The sequence below is a fragment of the Aquarana catesbeiana genome, linkage group LG08, assembly GCF_042186555.1.
Source record: "Aquarana catesbeiana isolate 2022-GZ linkage group LG08, ASM4218655v1, whole genome shotgun sequence".
NCBI classification, from domain to species: Eukaryota; Metazoa; Chordata; class Amphibia; order Anura; family Ranidae; genus Aquarana; species Aquarana catesbeiana.
This window is the reverse complement of record NC_133331.1, coordinates 159,585,171-159,597,950: the sequence shown is the minus strand read 5'-3', so window position 1 is coordinate 159,597,950 and position 12,780 is coordinate 159,585,171. Positions and strand designations below refer to the sequence as shown.

The 12,780-nt window shown below is 36.5% G+C and overlaps 1 protein-coding gene across 1 annotated transcript in view; it reads right to left on the bottom strand.

Annotated features, from left to right (window-relative positions):
* Positions 1–9,851, bottom strand: part of PITX3 (paired like homeodomain 3) — a 140,030-nt gene extending 130,179 nt beyond the window's left edge. Inside the window, exon 1 of the mRNA XM_073595185.1 lies at positions 9,584–9,851. The gene's annotated coding sequence lies outside the window, so the exon portion shown is untranslated. The remainder of the gene's footprint in view (positions 1–9,583) is intronic.
* Between the last annotated feature and the right edge of the window lie 2,929 nt (positions 9,852–12,780).

Here is a 12,780-nt window from a genome sequence, read left to right as displayed (position 1 = left end):
CCTGTATTCATAAATCTCCATATTTATTGTGCGTTGCATCCTATATTGCTGCTTCATTTGCTCTGCATTAAAACTAGGCCTTGTTCACACCGGTGTAAGGAACCGGCATTGGATGTACATTACAAGGCCCCATTCTCACGGGTGGAAAAAATTTCATTTACAACCATTTTTTATTCACGAATCTAAACACAGATACATTGTTTTCAATGGAGACATTCACATAGGTGAGTAAACATGTACGGCTTTCAGATCCGTAACACAGAATCCAAAAATCTATGTCTGAAGACATGAGTATACACGTATACCAACAACAGCACAATTTTTTAAGCAATAAAAAACAGATCTATTTACTGATCATTTACGCAGGAACTTTTGTTCCTTGCCTAATGATCAATAACATTTTATGGTCATATTAATAAGGGCTTAAAGTTTTATAAATGTTTTTCAAAGTCAGTGCCCACTTTGTAACATAAAAATGAAGGCTCTACTACACGCATAAATTGCTTTTTTGCATTGTTTTTGATCTCTCTTGCAGAATTTGGCATGCCTTGGAAACTTGCAAAGCTTGCCAAATGCCTCAATTCACATCAATCGCAGCACGCCACAAACGCACTCTAGACGCTTGAAAATCAAACATTTGCTCAGTGCTTAGAGCAGCCTCTGGTTTAAATGGCTGTCCTTCCAAAAAAAAAAAAACTTTTTACAAGGCTTTACAAGGCACACCACAGCTGCTGGTGTACACTGTGGAAGGAGCGGCGCTGATGTGTCGTAAATGAAGCACTACACTGTGCTTTTCTCTTTTTTTTTAATCACTACTAAATTGTCACAAAGTTACATTTTATTTATCTTTATTTACCGCAGTTGGTGTAAAAAACCGGCATTGGATGTACAAGGCCTCATTCTCACGGGTAGAAAAAAAGCACATTTACAACCATTTGTTATTCACAGATATTAACACAGATGCATTGTTTTCAATGGAGACATTCACACAGGTGAGTAGGCATGTACTGCGTGCAAAGCAGTGAACTGGGTCACAATATGCTGTGCTGAAAAAAAGTACAGCATGTTCTACTTTTTTTCTGTAGTGTTGTAAACCGAACTAATAGGACATAACGCAAATTGCCTTCTCTGTGCGTTAGGACTGCGTAACCAAGGCTGCCCAGCACAGCCCAATGCATATGGTATAAACAACAGGTGCTCAGACAAGTCTTTACCCCTACATACATCCAAAACACATCAAAAACACTATAGATGTCTCAAAAGTTTGTCTTTTAATGCCTGAGTGAACTTAACTTTACAGTATGTACATATTAGGCTGATTTACTAAACAATTTGAGGGGTTTTACTCAAAAATTGTGTCATTTTTCCCTATTTACTGTTCCCTTTGAATATCCAGTCATGTGCAGATGCTTTTCATGTTTGGTAATTGATGAGAATATTCAAACAATTTTTTAAAGTGAACATTCTCAAGTCCTTTGGTACAGCCGCCCGATTGGTACACATGGGGTGTATGGATGGAGTGGAAAATGATTGTAGGGGTTGATTTACTAAACCTAGAGAGTACAAAATCTGGTGCAGCTGGGCATGGTAGCCAATCAACTTCTAACTTCAGCTTGTTCAGCTAAGCTTTTACAACAACAAAAAAAAACCTGGAAGCCGATTGGTTTCTATGCAGAGCTGCACCAGATTTTGCACTCTCCAGTTTTAGGCTGCATTCACACCTGGGCGATTTCAGCTCATAAAACGCTTGTAAAACGCCCGAAAAAAACACCTGAAAAACACCCAACATGCAAAATCCCATTCATTTCAATGGCACCTGTTCTGAGCGTTTTGTTACCTGAAGCAAAATGCCTGAAAGCTCAAAAAAGAACATGAGCTTCTTTGGGGCAGATTACAGGCTTTTTCCTGCCTTTTATATTGGTGACCTGAACAAAATCGTGGCAAAAATACGGCAAAATCGCGGTAAAATTGCTGTAAAAATGCGCAACTTTTAAACGCTCAGGTGTGAATGTAGCCTTAGCAAATCAACCCCTGTATGCTTAATAGGCATGGAACTCATCACTGGTATACACGCATCATACATGTACACATAGATAATATTGTTTAAGAGATATATATATATATATATATATATATATATATATATATATATATTAGATAACTATATAATAATAATCATTAAAAAAAAAATATATTTATATATATATATATATATATATATATACAATATATATATTTATTGTTCTTATTATTATGCACATGATATAACTGGATACCAATATTTATAGGTAAATGTGGCCCAGGAATATACGATTGCTTCTCGGGGGATCAGGGAGGAATTTTTTCCCTAGCTGGAGCAAATTGAATCATTTGGGTTTTCTGCCGTCCTCTGGATCAACTGTGGATATAGGATTGTGTATATGGAGGTTTTCTATTTGTGTGTATGTTATTTTGTTTTTGATTTTTTCCTCTGTTGGTTGAACTGGATGGACTTTTTTCAGCTATGATTAACTTTGTAACTATGTAATTATTATTATTATTATTATTATTATATACTGTAGTTAGCAGTTCTTCAATGTTTAACATTCATTGCTGAAGTGAATAAGAAGCTGGATGTAACTATAAAGCACATAACTGTTGGGGAATGATCTGTAGCAAACAGTTGAATGTTTGATAAATGCTTTCCATGGTGCCTGCAGCAGTTAGTAGATGAAGCTGTGTCTCAGGCAGCCCTTCCACCAGCCCATGGGGCCCCTGGATCCTGTGTGAGAGTGCCCAGCACCTGCAGCTGTCAGTTCTCTTGATGACCAGAGCTGAACCCAGATCACATCGCAGCTTTTGTTCCCAGCAGAAAACTTTCTATTGTGCCTGCTGCTGAGATCTGCTCTTAGATAAAGGGCCAAAGTATGCAGCACATATAACTTGGGATGTCAGCTCATAGAAACTGCATTTTTACCATCACTGGACATTTACAAGGTGGCCTAATCCTTTGCAAAGGTGTGCACAAGATGTATTTAGTAACTGTATGAAAACTATTATTATTGTATAAAAAAATGTGTTCAATATACTAGGATTATTCCATATGTTAGCTATGAATATATATATATATATATATCTGAGTGTATATATATATGTATACCACAGCTGGAGAAGTGTAACTATATACATATTCAAATATACAAAAATAAAAAAATAAATAAACATTATAAAATCTATCTATCTATCTATATAGATATATATATCTACATATAGATATATATATATATATATCTATATAGATCTATAGATAGATAGATATATATATAGATATAGATATAGATATAGATATATAGATATAGATATATCTATATAGATATATAGATCTATATAGATATAGATATATATCTACATCTATATCTATATATATATATATATCTATATACATATATAAAACAATTGTACATATACATTAGCATAAACCCAGAAACACATTTACATGATACATCAATGCATAAATATCATTAAAAATAAAGATGATAATTTTCCAAGCCTCTTGATCTTTCAAAAGTACATAAGGCCAAGTAGGTGTCATTGTTTCTTTTCACTGCCCCCCATAGCAGTGCTCAGATTGTCATTATCTCTGAGGATCAGATTATTAATTGGGATCCACACCCTCATCTCTCATCTCCCAACTAGATAGATGGATATACACCAGGCATCTATCATTTCTTAAGTAGATCACGGCTTAAACTGAGTGAGCTCTGCAAGTCTTTCACATGTCCGAAATAACAGAGAATAGCCGACTAAGAAATGACAGTTATTGATGTGCAATGGACAGTAAACGGTTTATTCTGCAGAATGCATGATTGTCATGAAATGTCACTATGATTATTAAAGTGTATTCCCTAATCAGAGCAGAATGCCTATAACACCCGATCTATGAGAAATAGTAAGGACATTTCTACCGAAAATAAATACAATTCCAGCATCTGATCACAAATGTATCGCAAATCTACCATCAGATCACAAATCTACCATCAGATCACACTCAGGATTGAATTATCCGAATTTATAACAGATCATTATAGATTGTTATACTAATCCTATGGATCATATAAAAGCAATTATATAATAATGTGAATATTCCTATCTGTGGCCCGGAATACATTCTAATTGTGAAAATCTACAAAAACTCCCCAATCTTCATCTGTTTTTATGATTACATTTATTTTGTGACCATAGATTTCCCTGCTGTCATATGAGATTACTTTGTAAGAAGAAGAAAAAAAAAAACGAGCAAACATGTTGCAGTTTGTGAAATAAACGGCTATCCCATTATAAAATAAAATGAATTGATTTATAAACACATTTTTTTTGCTGGAAAACACATTTTCTTTGATCTAGGTATAGACTGAATTATAAATGATGTGATATCTTTTTTTGTTTGATTTCATGGCAAATCGTGAATGTAAAATAATGCTAATAATCAGACATACTAAAACAATTTTTTTTCAAAATATATAAAGTATATATTTATATATATTTAAAAAATATTTTATAGTTCCTTATGGAAAATGTTTCAGGCAACAGACTGCATATATACACAAGGGATCCTATAAATGATAACACAAGCGGAAACCTATCACAAGTGTAATAACAGAGCAGATTTATAGCCCCTGTGGCTGACCTGTAGTAGAAGTATATAGAGGGTTTAACACTTTCCTTTCTAGCCCAGCTAATGAGGACCCCATTAGACCCAGGCTGTCAGGGTAAGGAAAGGGTCAATGTTAGCCCTCCAGTGAGGTGACAGCTCTGCTCTGTGGACTGCCAGAATGACTGATCGCTGAGGGCCAGGGCAGCACTGTGTACCCCACTGGGGACTCTGCTATCCGTGGGTGGTAATCTCACCCCGACCACCACAAGATCTGCTTCCTGTTAAATCATGAAAAATTCAAGAACAGATTTTAGCCATCATTTCCTTCCTGTAACATTCATAAATTGTAGCTGGGGGACTGCTGGGGTGACAGGTGTGCCCAATCGGACAGGCATTTACTAAACTCCTGAAATATAGCAAACTTCAGTCTCATGGGAGCCCACACTCACACAGCTGCAACCCAACCAGAGAAAGTCAGCTCTCTGATAGATTTCACCCATCTGTCAATCAATCTGACAGCATCCAGCCAAAGCTGCCCACACACCAGTCACATCGCCCATACAATTCATCTGTAGATCAGCAAATATACAAATAAGTTTAGGGGCATCATTATACTCCATACTACTGAGACATGTAATTGGCAGATCAATGGTAGGAAAAACTGACACTAATATATATATATATATATATATATATATATATATATATATATATATATATATATAGTTTTGTTTTTGTTTGTTTTTTTGAGAAACACGTGTAATGTAGTTTTAGAGTTCTACATGTATACATCCATTAGGAATTCTGGTAATAAATGCAATATGTATGTTTATATGCATGCATTTCTGCAGTTCTGCATTAATATCTCTATCGATGCTGGTATTAAATGTAATACATAGATATAAGTATTTAGTAATGCTGATATTAACTGTAATACCTAGTTACATAGATGTGTTTCTATAGTCAAGCATGAGGGCTGCTAATAAGGCAATAAATATAGTGCATAATTACAAATGTTTACAGTTATACATCTATTATTGCTGGCATTACACACACACACATATATATATATATATATATATATATATATATATATATATATATATATATATATATATATATATATATTGTATATTTGAACATGTATATAGTTACAGTTCTGCAGCTGTGGTACACCCACTAATACACTTAATAAACACCTGTTAATGCTGGCACGCTGGCATTTTTATAATACATAGCACGTATTTAATTTGAGCTCTGCACCTATTATGTATTTCTTGATGCTTATATTAAACATAATACATAGTTACATATATGTCATTTTGAAGGTCTGCACTTATATATCTGTTGATGCTGATATAATGTAAAACATGATTATATATATTTATTCTTGCAGTTCTGCACCTATTATGCCTCTATCAATGCTGTTATTAAATGTAATACATAGTTACATATATTTATTCTTACAACTGTACACCTACTATACATCTTTTAGTGCTGATATTAATGTAAAATACATTTACATACATTAATGTTCACAGTTCTGTCCCTTCTGTAGCTCTATTAATGATGATATAAAATGTAATGTATATTTTCATATATTTATTCTTAGTTTTTTTTCCCTTCTGTAATATTAAATGTAATAAATAGTTACTTACATTTATTCTTACAATTATACACCTAATATACAGTATATCAATGAAATAAATAAATGTAATGAATATTTACACATACTGTATTTATTCTTCCAGTTTTGCCCCTTCTGTACCTCTATTATTGCTGATAGTTGTAATATATAAGTTCATTCATTTATTCTTGCAGTTCTGTCCCCTCTACATCTATTATTTCTGATATTAAATGTGATATTTTCATACATTTATTCTTACAGTTCTGCTCCTTCTATATATCTATTACATGTAATTACATATATTTATTCTTTCTGCACTTGTTTATCAGTATTAATAATAAATTCAAGGTCTGGTGGCATATGTGTACTTTTACAATTCCGAGCCTATTATACACCTATCAATCAAATATTATATATAGTATAATAATAATAATTATATTATATATATATATATATATATATATATATATATATATATATATATATATATATATATATATATATCTGCAATGATTCACCTTGTATTACTGGCAATTAAAGTAATGCCATCCAATGTCTGTACTATTTTAGCTGATTTTCTAATCAGATTGAACTTGTAGTTTGTAGAGACCTGTATGTGATATATAGTGTCCCCTAGAAGAATGTGTCTGTATATACATCTCTCGGCACATGCACACATGTATAGGAAGTTTATGGCTCTGCTCCTGGCTCTCTCCTGGCATGTCAGGCTGCAGCAGCTGCTCCGCTGGGAGATCTTTCAATACTGCAGCTGTTATACTAAAGGATTGTAAACAAATCTGCAATTGGGATGACTATAAAATGTGCTGGAAGTGCTACACCAGTCCATAAAGCCCGGCCTAATGTACTAAGCGTAGCCATGCCGGCGACACTGCTTGTCCTGGAGAGAGAGGAGACCTATTTATTTCGGTATGGAATTTTTATGACAATGTATTAGTCGGATGAAGTGTATGGGCTGTGCGTGTCACTGAGCGCAGGAAGAGTTCGGATTGCACAGATCGGTGTCACCCAGATTGCTGATGTTTGTGTTCGTAGCAGAGGATATGACCCCCAGATAAATAGTTTTCTGTGGCGTCCAAGAATTGCTCACTTCTACTATAAACAGGAGTCCGATCTTTGTATAAATATCATTTCTCCAGCAGCTGTCTACACAGTGTTTCTATGTTAGCTGCTGATCTCAGCCACAGACAGAACTCTTCTTCATCTCCTCATCCCCACTCATTACAATCTGATTGTACAATCTCCCTTGGATCTACCAAAACTATGTTATTTAAGGACAGACCTAAACATTCCACCCGATTTTGTATTAAATAAGACAGGCCCTTACACTATCTTGTCAAATCTAGATCTAAAGGACAATTAGATTGTATAGTGTATGGTCAGCCTAAAGCTGGAAACACATACAATTTTTGTTGTTCGCTTTCCTTTAGATTTACCTTCAACTACATAGTGCAAGGGCCTGCATGAATGCATACAATTTGAAAGCGTTTGGGTTTGGCCTCTTATTGTATCTCAAGGAAAGTTGTACAAGAAAATTGTATATAAATTGTACAGTGTGTAGCCAGCTTTAGGCTCACTATACATGTAACAATCTGACCATTATATTACTGTACAATCAACTTTAGATCTACTAACGCTATGGGGACCTATCTAAACTATCCAATCAATCTGTATCCAATCAGGCAGGTCCTTGTACAAAACAGATCCAAGGTGATTGTACAATCAGACTGTAATGTGCATGGTGATCTTAATGGTAGCCATAGGTGCTTCGATTTGTATTATCCAATCCATGTGTGATTACATCAAAAGTATCGATTTGGCAAACCATGGAATAGGCATAACTTCCCTTTGATTTAGACGATATTTGAACAAAATCTGAAGGTATTTCGAGTCATCAGATTATGAGGTTGCATAGTGAAATTAGAGATACAATCAATGACTTATTATAATATCTCCTAGCGATTGATCGAAATCCACTTCCATATCAATTGAATTGTTTGTCTACTATAGATTGCTTATTCCTATCAGAAGAGATTAACCAGAAAATAAACCGATCACTTATGAAAGCGTATATGGCCACCATGAGTGACTAGGGATAATTGAATAGATTGTGGACTAAAGATTGATTATTCTTATCGGGGAGATTGATCAGGAAGAAAAAACAAGGTCATTTATGAAGCATTTATGGGTTCCATAAGTTAGTTGCCCACTACAGGTCTATTTTTCCTGTGTGGAGAAAAATATCAAGAAATGAATTCCTAATGATTATTCCTATAAGGGAGAGATTGATCTGAAAATAAATTCCTATTGATTATTCTAATAGAGAGAGAGCTCGATCAGAAAAGAAATCGATCATTTATAGAAGTGTGCATGGCCACTATAGGTGACTAGGGATCATCAAATAGATTGTTGACTACAGATCGATTATTCCTATGGGGAGAGATTATCAGAAAATAAATTAAACATTTCTGAAAGTGTGCATGGCCACCATAAGTGACTAGAGATCATCGAATAGGTTGTCGACTATAGATTATTCCTACGGGGAGGGATCAATCAGAAAATACATTTCTATCGATTATTCCTATGGTGAGAGATCAATCAGAAATTCCTATTGATCATTCCTATGGTGAAAGATCAATCAGAAATTCCTATTGATTATTCCTATGGTGAGAGATCAATCAGAAATTCCTATAGGTTATTCCTATGGTGAGAGATCAATCAGAAATTCCTATCGATTATTCCTATGGGGAGAGATCAAGCAGAAAAGAAATCAATAATTTATTGAAGCGTGTATGGCCACCACAGGTGACCAGGGATCATTAAATAAGTTGTAGGTAGGACGAGATAAATCAGAAAATAAATTCCTATCGATTATTCCTATGGTGAGAGATCAATCAGAAATTCCTATCGATTATTCCTATGGGGAGAGATCAATCAGAAATTCCTATCGATTATTCCTATGGGGAGAGATCAATCAGAAATTCCTATCGATTATTCCTATGGGGAGAGATCAATCAGAAATTCCTATCGATTATTCCTATGGGGAGAGATCAGAAAAGAAATCGATCATTTATAGAAGTGTGTCTGGCCACCATAAGCAATCCCCTCGATCAGATCAGATATTGGCTGACTTCCATGCACTTATAGCAGAAGGATCTTTGACAATCACAGAGAAAGCTAACTTTTTCCCTTCAGTCCTCGACTTCTCATAGTCACACGGTACTGTCTCTGCAGGAGTAGTATAGATCGCTCCATGTATGTGATGCTCCGGATTGTACATGTATTATACAGAAAGGTGCACTTACCGTTGGGGTTCAGAGGGCTCCTGGACTAATCCTGCTTGGAGAAGAATGTGTCCTGTGCTGGATGAGAATAGATAGGCTGTGTTTGTGTGCTGCTGTAATAGTTTAGTCCTCCTGTGATCCTGGTTAGTGTGCTTTGTGACATGCACAGAGAGTGGAGGAGATTCCAGGCGGACTGCTTCCCATTCACTTTATTGTAGGCAGCGGGCGCCCCCATCCACAGCCAATGAACGGCGCGCACTCAGCCAGCCCCTTTCCAGATGCTCAGCCCCAGAGCGCTGTACAGCCTGTCCAGCTGCTGCTGCGTCAGGCCACGCCCACCCCGTTAAGGGCCAATCCCAGCGAGCAGTTCTTGACAGGGGTGCTCTCTGCGGCCACGCCCCCACTGTACAGTCAGCTGCAGACACATGGCTTGGAGGAAGAAGCGATGTAAATGAAAGGACTGAGCCAAGTCACTCCCAGTCTACACACACCAGCTATGGCTATAGGTGCAGAATAAGGATCCACTAATTACATACACATCTAATAATATATTCACCCATATCAGTGATCCTGCCACTGATCTCTGGTCAAATGATCCCTAACAAGCTGGAGAAGCCTGCACTGATTTACTGCACTCCAATTATAGGTGGAAATTTGCAGTACACAGGAGGAAATGGATAAGGAGATAGGGGATTTTGGTGCATTTCTTTGGCAGGCTTACAGTATATGAGCTATTAAAGAATATCTAAACGCAAGAAGAAAAGTAGAATTTAGCTGTCCTCAGATGAGATGGCTGCATTCGTTTTCTTATTTGAGCCTTCTTCATTTTACCCCGGTGATCCTGCCAAAAACACACTTCCTGTACTAGGATGACAACCCTAACTCAATGTATAATATCTATGAAGGATACACGTTGTCACCCTAGGACAGGAAGCACGTGGGACTACAAAACACCCTCTCCTCCTTGACCTGTATATGAGGGGGTGTGGCAGGTGAACTTTAACGCCATATATGCGTCCGTGGGGAACGGCTATTCTGTTATATTATAATAATTCATTAGTATGGTTTTCATCCGAAAAAAAAATCATAAGAGCAAGACTACGCATGCTCAGAAACAAAAGAATACATACAAAACTATTCAACATGTTACGTCACTTTTGACGTATTCTGTCAAACAAAAATTCTCGTATTGTGAGTAACCTCTTCACTTTCGACATGAGACCAGCATGCCACAAAAATCTGACGTTCTGTCATTCGAAAATCAAAGCGTGTGATCGAGGCTTTAGTCACCGTGATTTACTTTATTATCTTTACAGTATATGATATATGCATTTAGTTATTAGTTTAATAGTTATCTAATTTCTATTTTATTTATTTCATTTATTTTTCGCGCCGCACATTTGGTATATTAGTTTGTATTGTCACATTTGGGAAGTGTGGGTAGTGCTGGCAGTTGTTTATTTTTATTTTATTTATTTATTTATTTTTACTTTTATTTTATTTTTACTATTTTATTTCTAGTTTTAATTTTTTTTTTCATTTTATTTCATTTCTTTGGTTTTTGACTTTAGGGTAGGAGTGTGGCAGCTCACAAGGTTTTCATCTACTTGTTTTATTCTGTGCTCCCAGCACAGTGACTAAAGTCTCGTACATGCGCTTTGATTTTCGAACGACAGAGCGTCCGATTTTTGTGGCATGCTAGCCTCATGAGGAAAGTGAAGAGGTTACTAACAATACGAGAATTTTCATTTTAGACAGAATACAACGTCGGAAGTGACGTAACGTGTTGAATAGTTTTGTATGTATTCTTTCGTTTCTGAGCATGCGTAGTCTTGCTCTTATGATTTTTTTCATACGAAAACCATACTAATGAAACGAAAATCAGGCATTGAGTTCACATCCGACAAAAATGTTAGTCTGCACATCCAGCTTTTGTCTGATGAAAAAGTGAAATCGGCTGTCGAAAGCACCATACTAACGGTAAGATTTGCGAACGATCAGTCGTCATAACACAATTGATGTCCGAAAATCAAAGCGGGTGTATGGGCTTTAAGCTGTCACAGCTTCCAATCATAGTTTACAATCCGGAGCCTCTGATCACGTGACTGCTGTTACAGCCATGTCTATATTCCCATCGCACACGTTCCTGGATCAAAGGCTCATCTGTAGCAGGTTCTGTAGTGATTACCAGCTGGACACTGGACATATCACAGATCAATAAATATGTTCACCAGCACACCATGGATCTTCAATTGTAGAGAGATTACATCACAAAAAGAATATTAAGTCCAACGTTTGGGAGCCATGCAGGACCCCTTCATCAGGCATCATCACATGTCTGAGGAAGGGGTCCTGCATGGCTCCGATACGTTGCACTTAATATTCTTGTTATGATGTGATCTCTCTCCAATAAAAGTTTTGGACTGCAATTGAAGATCTATGGTGTGCTGGCGAACATGTTTATTGTGCTGTTATAGCCAGTCACAGTGGTTACACGCTTGGGAACCCCTCCTCTACCTCCTGGCTTTTAGATTCTCCCAAAGGGAAGGGGAGTGGTGGCGGCGACGGAATAACATAGGGGGAAGGTGTTTTGTAGTTAAAAGAAGAAAACTAGTAAAAGCTGATAACATTATTTAGAGCTGAACTCTGGGATAATCAAATATTGTATAAATACTGGAGGCATGTGTATTTTGATTTGGAGCTTGGTATTTCTGTGTGTATTTCTTCCAGATCTGCACAGTAATCCAGTGTGAAACTTTGTGCCTGTACAGGAGCTTCCTGTAATAAAGACCGGTCACTGCTGCTCTCTCTCCTGGTGCAGAGGGATTGGTCTTGTCTCCTCCCCTTCCTGTAGTTTTCTGCAGACAGCCTGTTGTGGGTGGAGCTACTGGGCCCCTCCCACAATACTGCTCTATGCACAGGCTATGTAGAGCACAGTGACAATGTCACTCTTTTTCTGTTTCTACAAGGAAGGTAGTATCACAGATTGTAAAGGCATTTGGTGCTCAAAAGTAGATTTTTAATCCTTGGTGGATATATTTCAATAAAAGTTTTTGTGCCTTGTGTTCAGCTTTAAGATTTTGATTCAGTGCACAGGAAATTACAAGGAACCTGTATTTCTGGCAGGATTAACGCACAATTTTTCATACTTGCAGTCTATCCACTTACTGACTGCCCTACAGCAGATTTACTGCTACAGGGTGGCTCTCCAGTGAAGA